At 44.7% G+C, this 13200-nt stretch overlaps 1 protein-coding gene across 7 annotated transcripts in view; it reads right to left on the bottom strand.

The window, feature by feature from the left end:
• Positions 1 to 13200, bottom strand: part of Prkn (parkin RBR E3 ubiquitin protein ligase) — a 1217693-nt gene that overhangs the window by 102522 nt on the left and 1101971 nt on the right. The gene's annotated exons all lie outside the window — the stretch shown is intronic.

Raw genomic sequence — 13200 nt, 5'->3', positions numbered from 1 at the left:
TTTGTATATCTGAATATTCCAAAGTCTGACCAAAAAACCCAAATCTAAATATTTGTGATCCTAAGCATATTTGAAAAGGAATATGCAATTTGTATTTTAAATGTATAGGTTGGTTAATAAAGAAGCACATATTAAAATTAACTTTTATTATTTTGATAGCTGAATTTCCTTTAGAATCATATAGTTTATATATTTAAAAAATGTTATTTGAGATAGTATCTAAAGTATTAACTAATTTGTCAAAGGGATCCGTGGTACAAAATGGCCAGGAACTCTTCACTAGCAAGTCAGAATTTATATCAAGAAAACAATCAGATTCTAAAGAAAAGTTGCTGATTCTGATGGTCCGGTGGAAGATGAGAATATAAGAGATTCAGCTGTATTTAGTGATCTTTCTCCTTAGGGTCCCATCTGCAGGGCTACTATTTAAACCTGTAATTGGAGTACGTTTTAAAAGAAAACTGGCCTCAAACACAGAACTCAAACACCTAAAATGCACTTCTGTGAGAAAATCCAAACATTTATGTTTCCAGATCATGTTCAAAAATTTTTCAAGCTTGAGATGGTACAGAGAGTTCCCCGCTGTCCACGGTGGTGATAAAAAGGCCATTAAAGATGGCTTCCAGGGAAAGAGCAGTGGCCAGAGGTCAGGCTGCTGGGAGGCAGAGGCCCACCGAGGTGTCTCTTTGACCCTTGCGTTTCAGTCGCACAGTAATCGATTTCCGAGAACCCGGGAGATGCGCTGGAGTTAGTGTGGGATTTCTACACGCCTCGGCTCTAACTGGGACATTCCATAATTACATTGAAATGAGCCCGCCTCGCCGCTCACATCATCTGTGAAGAAGTTATCTAGCATGAAAAGGAAGGGAATGCAAGTGGAGAGCCAGCTCACAGGAACTGCTAACAGAGTGGCTGGTGGGCGAGCGGGTGAAATGGCTTTGATACAAACCAACACACGCGGTTCTAATTAGGTAGTAAGACAGTCAAGGAACTGAGTGTTATGTCTGTTAATTAACTTGGATGATGCTGGATAGCGAGGGATCCCGAGGAAAAGCCAAGAGCATTTAGCTCTCCAGGGTGGTGGGTTATTAGAGAACAGGTTCCTGTGCAATTTCCTCCCCAACATTCTGAAAAGAGGCTCCGCTGTAAAAATGTTAAAAACACCAAGCGACGATTCTTGCGGGCTATCAGGAGCCTGAACTGGGGACGCAAAGATTTGTTGGAGATTTTATTTAGCACAAGGTTAAGGAATGAAAACTATGAAGACGGCTTTTCTGAATTCAGTCCCAGCATGGTAGAATGACTTGATTGGGGGGAGATACCAGACAGTGTGAAAGGAGGCACTGCTCTGGTGTTGTTAGAATACCTTCTGGAGGGACTTTTTAGTTTTCTGTGTGACAAGGAGGGAAATATTAAAACTGGAATGATTAAATAAATAGGTCATACCACGGAGAATGCGCGAGCATGACTGACGTAACTGTTTGACAGTGGCAGCAAGAACCCTGCAGACCCTCCTACCTGTCCAGTAGGGTCTGGGGAGGAGGCGGCGTCCTACTTGCACTGCATCAGCCTGGCTGGACAGACTGTCCAGGTGAAGGGAGTAACCAGGCTCCAGGGCAAGACCGAACCCCATGAAAGGGGGCCTCACCTTGACAGAGGCGTGAAAGCACAAACCAAGTTGATTCTACCTGAGCTGCGTCAAGGTGAACTCCCTGAACAGGAACAGTCACCATGTGTTTGTCCTAGATGCTCTGAGGACAACAGAATGACAGGGCACAAAGGAGGACTAAGGGCGTCTTCTTCAAGATCTGGGACCCAGCTATCTAGCTCCTGGTTAGGATGATCACACTATTTCTTGTTTAACTCAGCAATTTGGAAAGAGGAAGGGAGCATATTGGGAGGGATTTTGAACAGCAGCAGAAACCAACTGGCTTGGGGCAATCCAAGAAGCACGGTTCTCTATTCCTCACTCCGCGGTTCTGTAGTTACATGTTGCTGATTCATAGACACCACATCCCTCTTTATGATCTGATTTCCATTGGAATGTGAAATTAACATGACAGTTATGTAATTATACAAAATTTATTGATAAAATAATACAAGTAGATAGTCCTCAGTATGGAATAAATAAAATACTACTTATCATTATTATAGTTACACATATAATAGTTAATTAAAAATACTTTCCTAGGGATAATTTTTATTTAACTCTCAAAACAACTGTTAAGAGGTCTAAGAAATTCTGAATGATTTGTCAAATAAGATAGTGAATAAGATTTATGCAGATATACTAATCAACGACACATATATTATAGGTAGTAAATACTTTAGAATAATCTTTAATGATAACCAATATGATTTTACTTCTATTAATCTATTTGAAGAAAATAACCAGATAAATAGAAAGAGCTTTATGTGCATGATTTTTTTTTGCAACATTGCTTATAATAGCAAAAAACATTAAATTTCATGTATAGGTAGTTCATTAAACTAATTATGACACATTCATAAAAGGGAGCATTATAGAACAATTAAGGCAATTTATACATAGAATAAAACAATGTGGGTAGAAAAGGGAAATATATATATGTTTGCATATGCAGAGTATTTTGGAACAATGGCTAGTGAATAGTTACCTCTAGAACCTGTATCGGGGGCTGGAGGACAGGGGTAATAAGCCTTAACCTATGTTATATGATTGCCTATCAGGTGATTATTTCTCATAAGGGTGACGTTTAAAAAATAAAAATTATATTTAGTAAATAGACATCTATACTCTAGCACTGAATACAACATTGTGTACAGATTAAGGTGTAGAATAATACCAACATTTTTAAACAATGCATATGTAGGTCTGGATCCTTAAAATGCCCAGGAGGATGCAGTGAGAATGAGTGGTGGTGTTACTGTGGACTGTTACGTCAGGTTATCCCTTCCCATTCCTTGGAAAGCGTCGTAGCAATACATTTACATCCAGAATCAGGAAGCCAGCAGCCCTGCCCCTTGGTTCTGAGGATATGGCTCAAGGCAGCAGCGTGTTGGCTTAAGCGTCTCACTATGGCTAGGAAGGTTCCACCCTGATGATGCTCTACTGTCCCCAGGAAGATGACAGTCAAGAGGATCTTGCACTTGTTGGAAAATAAGAAAATTAAGGACTTTTTAAAAAAATTATTTTGGTTTTAGGCAATTTGGTTTTGTTTTGCTTTAGGAGGAATGTGCACACTTAAGATGTACCTCTGAAGGATGAGTTGACCACAGCAGGGCCATGGAGTACTATCAGATTGAGATGGGGTCGGTTCCACTCTTCAACTGCTCCCGTTCTCTAATTGCCTGATTGCCAGATACTGGGCAGGAATGTGCTTCCAAGGCCGCATGATTTGCTCTGGACAAAGAACTGTGAGCACAGTGACTGGAGCCACTCCTGGGCCAACCCACAATTCTTTGTTCCCTTTCCTTTGGTGTGGAGAGAATAGAAGCCTGGGCCAAAGTGAGCCCCCTTCAGCTGGGTTTCTTGGTGTGTGGGGCATCCTTTTGCAGGCACTGGCCAGGAGCATTAGCAAGAAATAAACTTTAAAGGCTTTAGAGTGCATCATTTATTATCACTGCAGCACTTCCTAGCTTATCCTGACGACACAATTTCTGAAGCCCAGTACAAAATGTAAACATAAAGCCCTCTTGGTTCAAAAAATAGTTAGCATTTCAAGATGGCGACTGTAGCCTGCCCAACTTCACAGGGGCCCTCTGTGAACAGGGCTTTGTGTGGATATGGAGGTCATGCCAAGAAGCTGGCCTGATTTTCCCTTTTAACCATCATAATAAGCTGAAAAATGCTTTTTAATTCCCTTATTTCACATATGAGGAAATCGAGAGCTTAAACAGCTTGCTTAAAACCACAGTTAGATATGCTGAAAGCCAGAATTGGATCATATTGGTATTTTTAACATTGTTATCACAGATCTTTGTGGATTCATGGTTCTGGGCTTTAGGGCACAAGGAACAAAGCACATCATTACAGACAGCAGACAAGACTTGGGAAATACTGAATCCTTTGTAGAAAATCACCCACTCTGTCCCCCAACAGAAGGGAGAAGAGTTAAAAGTCTAAACCATGGCACACTAGTATTTTCTTTTGCCAGGAAGTAGCCATTTTAGTGCTTATCTGAAATACCTGCCTCAGCACATGCTAAAGAGTATCAATTAAGAAAAGTTGGTGCAGCTGTTAATTTCAACGCTGTAATTAATTGGCATTAGAGAAACCATTTTCATAAACAAAGTGCTAGCTATCGCCTGGTTCCTGGAAACAGAAGCGGAGGGTGCAGCTTTCTCCATGGTAACCAGGCCGGGAAAGAGCATCCTGAGCAACTAGGTGGGCAGCAAGTGGACACTCAACCTGAGCAGCCTGGGCAGCCGCACCCCCACGGCCCTTCAGCTTTGCACATCACAGAGGATGTGGGGATAATCAACTCAAGAGCAGGGTTTGGAATTAAATACATTGCATGCCTTTGCTGAAATCTTTTTTTATGTATTCTTTGAAAGCTATTCAGAAAGCCTAGAAGCTATTGTTCAAAGGGCTCGTCCAATTAAAACCACACTTTTCCTTTGAGTGCTCCTGGACAGCCCCCCACGCCCACTTCCCCATCCTTCACCTCTCGTGAGAAGGCTGCCCCAGGGCATTTGTCCGGGGGCTAGTATTCTGTGTTTTAGGTTCAGTTAGGATCAAAACAGGCGGCTCCCTTTAGAAGCCTGGATAAAACGTTGGCCTTGTCCAGCTTCTCAGGTCAAGAAAACAATTGCTGCCTGTAAGAGTGTGAGTGGACACGGGGAATTGCATGGTCAGGTATTTATTTGATGTGAGAAGACAGGGATCCTGGCTTACCTACTTAGTTTGAGGATTGGCCTTTCCATCCCTACTTTCTCCACATAATTTTGAATATTTTAGAAGAAAATTGGGATTTAATAAAGTGGCATATGATGTGGATGAGCAGAGAAGCATGAAGAATGCTTTCTATGGTGCTGTGAATTCCCCCACGTTAGTCTGATTAGTCGGCTTTGCGTACCCGGCTGTCTTTGACCACAAGGCCAGTATGTGGCTAATGACTGCAGTCCCGGCGTCCTTTCCTGGCCCTCTTTTTTCTTGTACAGAGGTTAATTGAATGGTTACAAGGTTTCCTAAAGGACTTTCTCAACCTCTTGGTATTAAAACAAAAGGTTCTCTTATAATATGGCTCCATAAGCACTCTAAGTATTTAGCTTAGATTTTCAGTAACTGTGGAATATTTAACATTTGGTGGTTTTTGAGAATTTCCATAGACTTTCTCAGCGTCCTTACTGAATTTAATCATGCATTCTGGCATTTCAGAATTGCTTATTCTCCCTCAGCTCCTTTTTAAGTTTGAAAGTGAATTTGGTTTTGTAGAACACTAGAGACAAAATTCATAGACTTCCCAGAAACGTCTCTCCGTGTACGGCAGATAACTCTTGTTCCTGATTTGTGATAGCCAACAATTTGATTTAAAATATACTTGCATATTTTTAATTAGATAAACCCAGAGAGATATGCTAGGGGTTACCTGAGGTAGTCATGTGTTTCATAGCTACTCTTTAATTGACTGAATTGGCTTTGTGTTTAAGATCAAGTTGAGAAAGAGTAGTTAATAGTTTCATACGAATATTTCCAAGGGCTCCATTTTGGCTCCCTTCACCCTCAAAACAATTCTATGGTGAAGAATGAGTGTGGCTCCGGCCTGTGCTGATTAGCTCTGGGTGCTGCCTCCTTGTCTCCAGGCCCCACCTATATAACAGAGAGAGAGGGCAGCAGGCCACAGAATGGGACTTGCACTAATTTCCAATGTGTAAATCCATGGAATCTTCCCAGAATTTACTAACTTTAAAAATATATATATATATATTTAGTTGCTGATAGACCTTTATTTTATTTATTAATGTGGGGTACTGAAAAGTGAACCCAGTGCCTCACACATGCCGGGCAAGTGTGCTACCGCTGAGCCCTGGCCCCAGCCCAGAATTTACTAACTTGAACCAGCTGCAATTCTATTCTTCCCTCAACCCCCACATCTCTGAAGCTGACATCCCCATTAATGTTGCCCCCCAAACCCAAGAGAGAGCCCGTAGCAGTTAGCCGGGCAGGTAGACCTTATCCTTGGGACCTCTTTCACTGGCCTGCAGGGCATGGGGGTGGCGATTCAGAAGTTTTAGCCTGAAGAAAACTTCTGAGTTCACAGCTTGTGGCCACTTTCTGAATGTGCCCATGATGGGCTTTCAAACTGCAGTTTTTTGGAGCTTGCAGAGAAACTGTGGACGTTCCGCAAAGCTGAAGAAAGCCTTTGTTCTTACCTGTATCCTTATTATCATTACTAATAGTCACCAAGATGCTTTGGGCATGTTGCACAGCAGGCAGCATTCCCAGAACTCACCTAATTTCCACAGTGATCCAGGCCCTGTGAATTCTCTACGGGGATTTGCTCGGAGTCTCGGGAAGCCCCAGGACTCCCCCACGGCCAGCTGCGGTATACAGAAGAGTCAGAGCAGGGAGCTTGACTCAGTTTACCCACTGTGGAGTCGCCCTCAGCCACGGTATTCTTTGTGGCAGGGCTGTCTATGCTCTACAAGATGCTCAGCAGCTTCCCTGGCTTCTGTCCACTAGATGCCAGTAGCGCTCCCAGGGTGACAACCAAAGCTGTCTCCACACAGGGCAGCAGTGCTCCAGGAACAAAATCGCCTGCACTTGTGAACCACTGCTCGGACTCAGAGCTCTGTTGGGAACCGGGGTTCTTCTGCCTCCCAGCTTCCCTGCCTTACTGACCCCCACATCTAGAGGGAAATTAGGATGGACTCACACTGGTGGACAAGGAACAGGCTGGCCAGCTCTGGTGACAATTTTGACAGAGCTTGCATATTTAGTACAGGTTAGGCTTAAGAATAAATGGGGTAAAGGCTAGAACGCCATTTTTTGTGAATCAACATTCAGGCTACGACAAATTAATATTTCAAGAGTTTATTATGTACCAACCCAGTTATTCAAATGACCCCACCCCTTAGGTCTTTTTGTGAAATGAACTGGATTTGATGGGGTAGGCTTGGCAAAGCGAGCAGAGAGTGCTTTCCATCTCCTGGTCACGCCGGTACCTGGTGGGTGATGAATGTGCTGGCATCTCATCAGCAAGCTCTTGTAATTTCTCCATTGACTCTTAAAAATGAAACCTGTGCCCTGATGCCTGCTGCCTCTTCCTGGCACCCATTTGCACTTGCATGCCTTCTGATGCCCGTTTCTTCCAACAGCACCGAGGGGTGGACAAAGGCCATGAATAACACGCAAACTCAGCAGGTTTTGGGAGGCAACAGTTGTAAATGTTAATGGAGTGAGTCACATACGGGAATGTTTTTATTATGATAAGAAAGTGTATTTATTTTAGATCCCTGGGCCCCACTTGCATTGCCTCCAAACCACTCTGACTTATGTAGGTCAAAGATCAGAGGACGATGAGGAGGGATCTAAGTTTTAGATGCTGTTCTGGTTTGAATGATGGTGTCTGCTACAAAATTCATGTTGAAACTCAGTCCCTGGGAGCATAAAGGGGAGTAGCCTCTGGCAGGCGACTGAGTCACCTAGTAAAAGAACTGGAGTTTGTAAAGAGCTCTATCTTGACCTTCTGTCCCTTCGGCCTCTGGAGGGGTGTGCTCCTCCACTTCTGGAAGATGCAGCAACAAGGCGCCATCTTGGAAGCAGAAAGCAATCCTCGCCAGACCTCAATCCTGCTGGTGCCTTGATCATGGCCTTCCTGCATCCAGATCAGGAGAAATAAATTCCTACTGTTTACAACTGCCCAGGCTTAGGTGTTTTGTTAGAGCGACACTAATAGACTCAGGAGAGACGCAGTACATATAAGAGAGGAGTTCCTACATTCCTCAGAAACCAACACTTGGACAGATTTACTTGAGAGGATGAAGAAAATTCAAGGAAAAAAAGTATCCTAAAAAACCCTGAATAGTCTAAAATGAGCTAGAATAACTAAAGACTTGCAAATATAAGACTACATTTTAAAGGGATCAGATATAACTTTGTATTAAGATGTTTAAAGTATGGCAATAATGTGAGGAGAAAGATTGGGAGAAAGTCTTTATCACATAGACCGCTGATAAAGCATTAATCTCCAGGATGTATAAAAAACTCAAAAAACTTAACACCCAAAAAACCAAATAACCCGATCAATAAATGGGCTAAGGAACTGAACAGACACTTCACAGAAGAAGAAATACAATTGATCAACAAATACATAAAAAAACTGTTCAAAATCTCTAGCAATTAGAGAAATGAAATCAAAACTACTCTAAGGTTTCATCTCACTCCTGTCAGAATGGCAGTTATTAAGAATACAGGTAACAATAAATGTTGGCGAGGATGTGGGGGGAAAGGTACATTCATACACTGCTGGTGGGACTCTAAATTGGTACAACCACTGTGGACAGCAGTATGGAGATTCCTCAGAAAGCCTGGAATGGAACCACCACTCGACCCAGCTATCCCACTTCTTGGTTTATACCCAAAGGACTAAAAATCAGCAAACTACAGTAAGCAGCCACATCAATGTTTATAGCAGCTCAATTCACAGTAGCTAAACTATGGAACCAACCTAAGTGTCCTTTAATAGATGAATGGATAAAGAAAATGCAGTGTCTATGTTCAATGGATTATTACTCAGCTTTAAAGAAGAATGAAATTCTGACATTTGCCAGTAAATGGATGGAGTTGGGGAATATATCACGCTAAGTGAAACAAGCCAGTCCCCCAAATCCAAATCCAAACGTTTTCTCTAATATGCAGATGCTAATTCACCATAAGGGGGTGGGTGGGGCACTAGAGAAGAATAGAGTTACCTTAGGTTAGATAGAGGGAAGTGAAGGGAGGGGAGCAGAGGGGATGTGGGGATAGAAAAGATGGTAGAACAAAACAGACATTGTCACTTCATGTACATATGTGACTGCATGACATATGATTCTACAACCCGTACACTCAGAAAAGTGAGAGTTTATATCCCACCTATGTATGATGTATCAAAGTGCAAAAGTGCATTCATTCTACTGTCATGTATAACTAATTAAAACAAAAAATTAAAAAGGTAAACACAATAAAGTATGGGAAAATCAGGTTAAAGAGAGAAACACCAATTAATCTCTTGAGAGTTCTATATTTATAAGCTCATATGCCTTAAACAATAAGATTTGCTTGAGACTATGATTTTATGGAAAACAAGTTACCTTAAAGATTGATTATCTAGAAGAGATTTTCACTTTTCAGCAAGCAAAATATTCATCAGAAACCCATTGAAAACAGCAGATAAACCATTTATTTAAAAAAAGTCTTAAGAACTTATTTTTAGTGAACACGTGTTCCTGGAATGCAGCATAATGGAGGGCAGCTGCTGTCACTTGGACAGTCACAGGACTTTTCACACTGAGCTGAGTTAAACAGGCACAGAGGAGCCAGGTGTTGGTTCAGGGTCACACGCTGGCTAGGCAAGGATCAGAAAGCAGGTCCTCTGCCTTTGAAACGTGTGCACTTTTTGGTTCATACTGCCTCCATTATTAAATTACTTAATTTATCAGAGCAAAAAGCAAAACCTTAGGGACACCATTAGCAATTTACTATTTCTAGTTCTTTTGGGAATCTGCTAATTGCCCTTTCATAAATGCTACTCGTTATGATTAAGACTTTGATTAAATGTGGAAGTCTAGAATTTATATACTATCATAGACATATTTAAAGTGAATTTAAAGCACCAGAGTAACACGAACTCTGCGCTCCCTTTCGACACTATAATACCCTCTGTTAATCAGGGTTTTTTTTTTTTCTGGAAGCTTCTTTGTGCTGGGATGACCCTTTTGCCCTTGAAGAATCTTACAGTTTAATTAAAGAGTGCTCGTGTTTGATACAACATGGTGTGTGAGCAAGAATTCAGGAGGAAGGCAGGCCAGCTTTGTGGAGGTTGGGGTGAGTGCCATGTGGCGGGGGCAGAGGGGAGGACCGCATTCCAGCTGAGGGCCGCGATAGCAGGATGGCTAACACTCACGGACCACATGCTGAGGTCTGCATGCGGTAATGTCTGCTGCTTACAGCGTCCTGAGTTCCTGCTGTGGTCCAGCCCTTTCTACAGGAGGAGGGACGGAAGCCCAGCACCATTGGGCAGGTCTGCTGAGTTGCACGACGGCTGAGCGAAGGGATCAGGCCTCGGGCCCAAGCTGGCCTGACGGCACGGTGGCCCAGGCCACCGTCTATCTGCTCCACTCATCTGTGCACCCAGGCCAGGAAGACAGGCCTGCAAGATGGCAAAGGAAGCTTCCGGAACAGAGGCAGGAGTCGGGAAGGTAATGAGACCGGTGTGGAAAGGTGGGGTCAGGCAGGCTTCCTTAGAAGGCCAGGAAATGGACTTTAGATGAAGGTTCTAGGGTCCCTTCACTTTCAGGTCATTTTCTTCAGGTTTGGATGACCCCTTAGGTGGCAGAGTGCCCTCCTGCCCTTCTCCCCTTATCTCCCTCCTACCTTCCTTCCTCGCCATCTCCTCCCCTTAGGCAACTGGGGAGGGGGAAGGACAGAACACACGGGAGCCGAGTTAGTCGTCTAATCCCAGAGAGAGGTAAATGCTAGGGAGGACGGGGTCGGATTATGGGTGGATCATGCCATTGCTGGGGGAGAAGAGAGTCAGAGAGAGCCCCTCTCAGGAGGGCACAGAGCTAAGCGGAGAGGAGGCGGCGGCCACACAAGAACCAAGAGAACCATCTTCCAGGAAGGGGGACAGCCCTGAGGAGGGCCAGTGGGGGCCTGTCATGAGGGGACAGCAGCCAGGGCACAGGCCGGGTCCCACAAGGCCTTGTGGAGTGTGAGAGGACAGCGATGCTTGTCCTAAGGAGCTCCTGGTGGTTAGGATGCGTTCTACAGAGAAAGCTGGCCATGTCCCAGAGGAGTGAAGAACGGACCAGAGGAGTCTCTGACTCCTGAGAAGAAAGAGACCCTGAGGCCAGGAGGAAAACACTGAAAACAAAACAGAGAAAAAAGCGACTGGCCACACCGAAGGGCAAAGAGAGATTAGAGGGAAGGTGCTGTGGGCCCTCGGGAACGAAGAGGCCGCTCATCGACTCCGCTCCTCGTTTTATTCATGTCTCAGAGAAGACGGGGCAGGGGGACAAACACCAGAGAGGGGAGCTAAGGGTCTCAAACCCTCCCGATGCTCTTCAAGAAGGATCTCAAAAGTCAAAACCGAGTTGGCACACTTGCCTCCAACAGGAGATGCACGGCCGCCCACCTTCCTTCTCTTAATGTTATTTGTGCTTTTTGTATTTTAGTTTCATTGTCCGCCAAGTGACAATATTCATGCTGGAAGAAAGAAGAACAACTAGGGCCTTAGGATCATAAAAATTCAACTTTCTGTATGTGAAAGTAAGCTCTACGATAATACTTGGGTTTATTATACTTGGAAAAAAAAATGTGACCTCCTAAAGATCAAGGCCGCGACCTGCTGGCCGGGTTTCCTCGGTTGTCATCTTCATGACATTTCCGGCGTGCTTCCTTCTCGAGGTGTCGAGCCTGGGCTTGTTAGCTCCCGGGTGACAGTCTTGTCACGGGAAGGAACGTTTTAAACGTGGAGCCATCCCGCACAGGAGGCTTCTCTCCAGCTCTGCGGGACTTTGATGCTGGTGCTGCGACACCAGCTCTGGTTCCTTTGAGCTCCAGTGGCTCCTGCCATGCTGCTTCCAATTATGTTGAGCCAAGCATCCAAATCCCTCAGTCACTGCTGGGCTCTGCTCATCCATCTGCTTCTGTGGGGGCAGTAAGCCTCAGAGAGAAGGCAATTCCAGAACATTCCAGCCTACTGCCCCATCAAGAGGCTGCAGGCCGGCAATTAATGACTCCTGTTGGCAAGGTGACGAAGAAAAGGGGACAGCCAGAGAGAAGGCCAGAGAGTGTCCATGGGGTCACACAGACTTTGAACTATGGTGGAGACTGTGCATAGTGACCTTTGGTGAGTGGCCTCCTGGCTGCAGTCCCTGTGGTGGCCTGCCTCACTGCTGGCCTGGGCAGACCTCTCTGCTTTGATCGCCACCTCTGCCGTGCTCAGATGCCGCTACTGAGAGTTGAACACCCCCAGTTATATGGCTGATTGCTTTAAGTTATTTCAAAATGGTTTGGTTCCCTTAGAAAGTTCTCTGTGCACCGTTGAATGAGGGGCTTGGTGACCAGCAGGGAAGTTCCCCGCAGCCTTCTGGGGGGCTCTGGGGGGAGGGGGGTGGGACGTATTGTAGGTGGGCTCTACAAGTCCTGGCTGTGTGCTTCGGTCCAAGGGTGTCTATTAAATAGTCTTAAGGGACAGGGAGTCCCTTGGTGTCATAGGAGTGTGAGACCTGGAGAAACAGCTACGAGGCTCGAGATTTGGGTATATGCTTCCATCTGTCTGTGCCTTTGAAGCACTACGGAAATGAACGCAGAGATGTTCAGTCCAGCCTTTTCTTTTGCTCCTATCACTTTGTGTGGTCAAGTCACTTTACTTTTTTAAACCTTTCTTTGTTGCTTCTTTAAAGAAGGTTTCAAATATGACCTGCTTCCTAGGATTGTTGGGAGAACTGAGATAAAACTTAGTATGACCCTTTGTGTAGTGAGTGCTCAATAAACGTCAGCTGCTACACATCGGCGTTGTTGAGAATTGAACTAAATATCACTGAGCCCTTCGTTAAGATCTACGGGAACAAGCATCTTTAGCCCTATCCTACTCCCAACTGGGCCAACAATTTACAGATGCAGAAGGAGGGCTGGTGTGGAGCTCAGTGGTAGAGCCCTTGGCCAGCCTGCGGGGGGTCCATTCTCCGCACCACAGGAGGTGGTAGGTGTGTTTGTCAGACTGATGGCTACATCTGTGCCAGGTAATCTTGGAGGACATGACCAAGATCACAGCCTTAAGGTGACACGTGAAACTTAACAAGAGGCAAGCCAAAGTTTCTTTTAGGTTCACACAAGGAAGTGCATAAGAATTTGTGGGAAGAGTCGCAGCTGAGGAGCAATGAGTGTGCGAAGTCCCAGAGATGGCAGCTGGTGATAAGCCTCGGGCTGCTGACCAGCGCCTCCAGATGCCCAGAGGAGTCGGTTCCCCTCATCCTGCTCCACTTCCTTGGCAGGTGGAATTTTGCACTTTG

Source organism: Ictidomys tridecemlineatus, chromosome 8 (genome assembly GCF_052094955.1).
Source record: "Ictidomys tridecemlineatus isolate mIctTri1 chromosome 8, mIctTri1.hap1, whole genome shotgun sequence".
NCBI lineage: Eukaryota > Metazoa > Chordata > Mammalia > Rodentia > Sciuridae > Ictidomys > Ictidomys tridecemlineatus.
The sequence above is the reverse complement of the archived record's forward strand: the minus strand, read 5'-3'. Positions and strand labels throughout refer to the sequence as shown.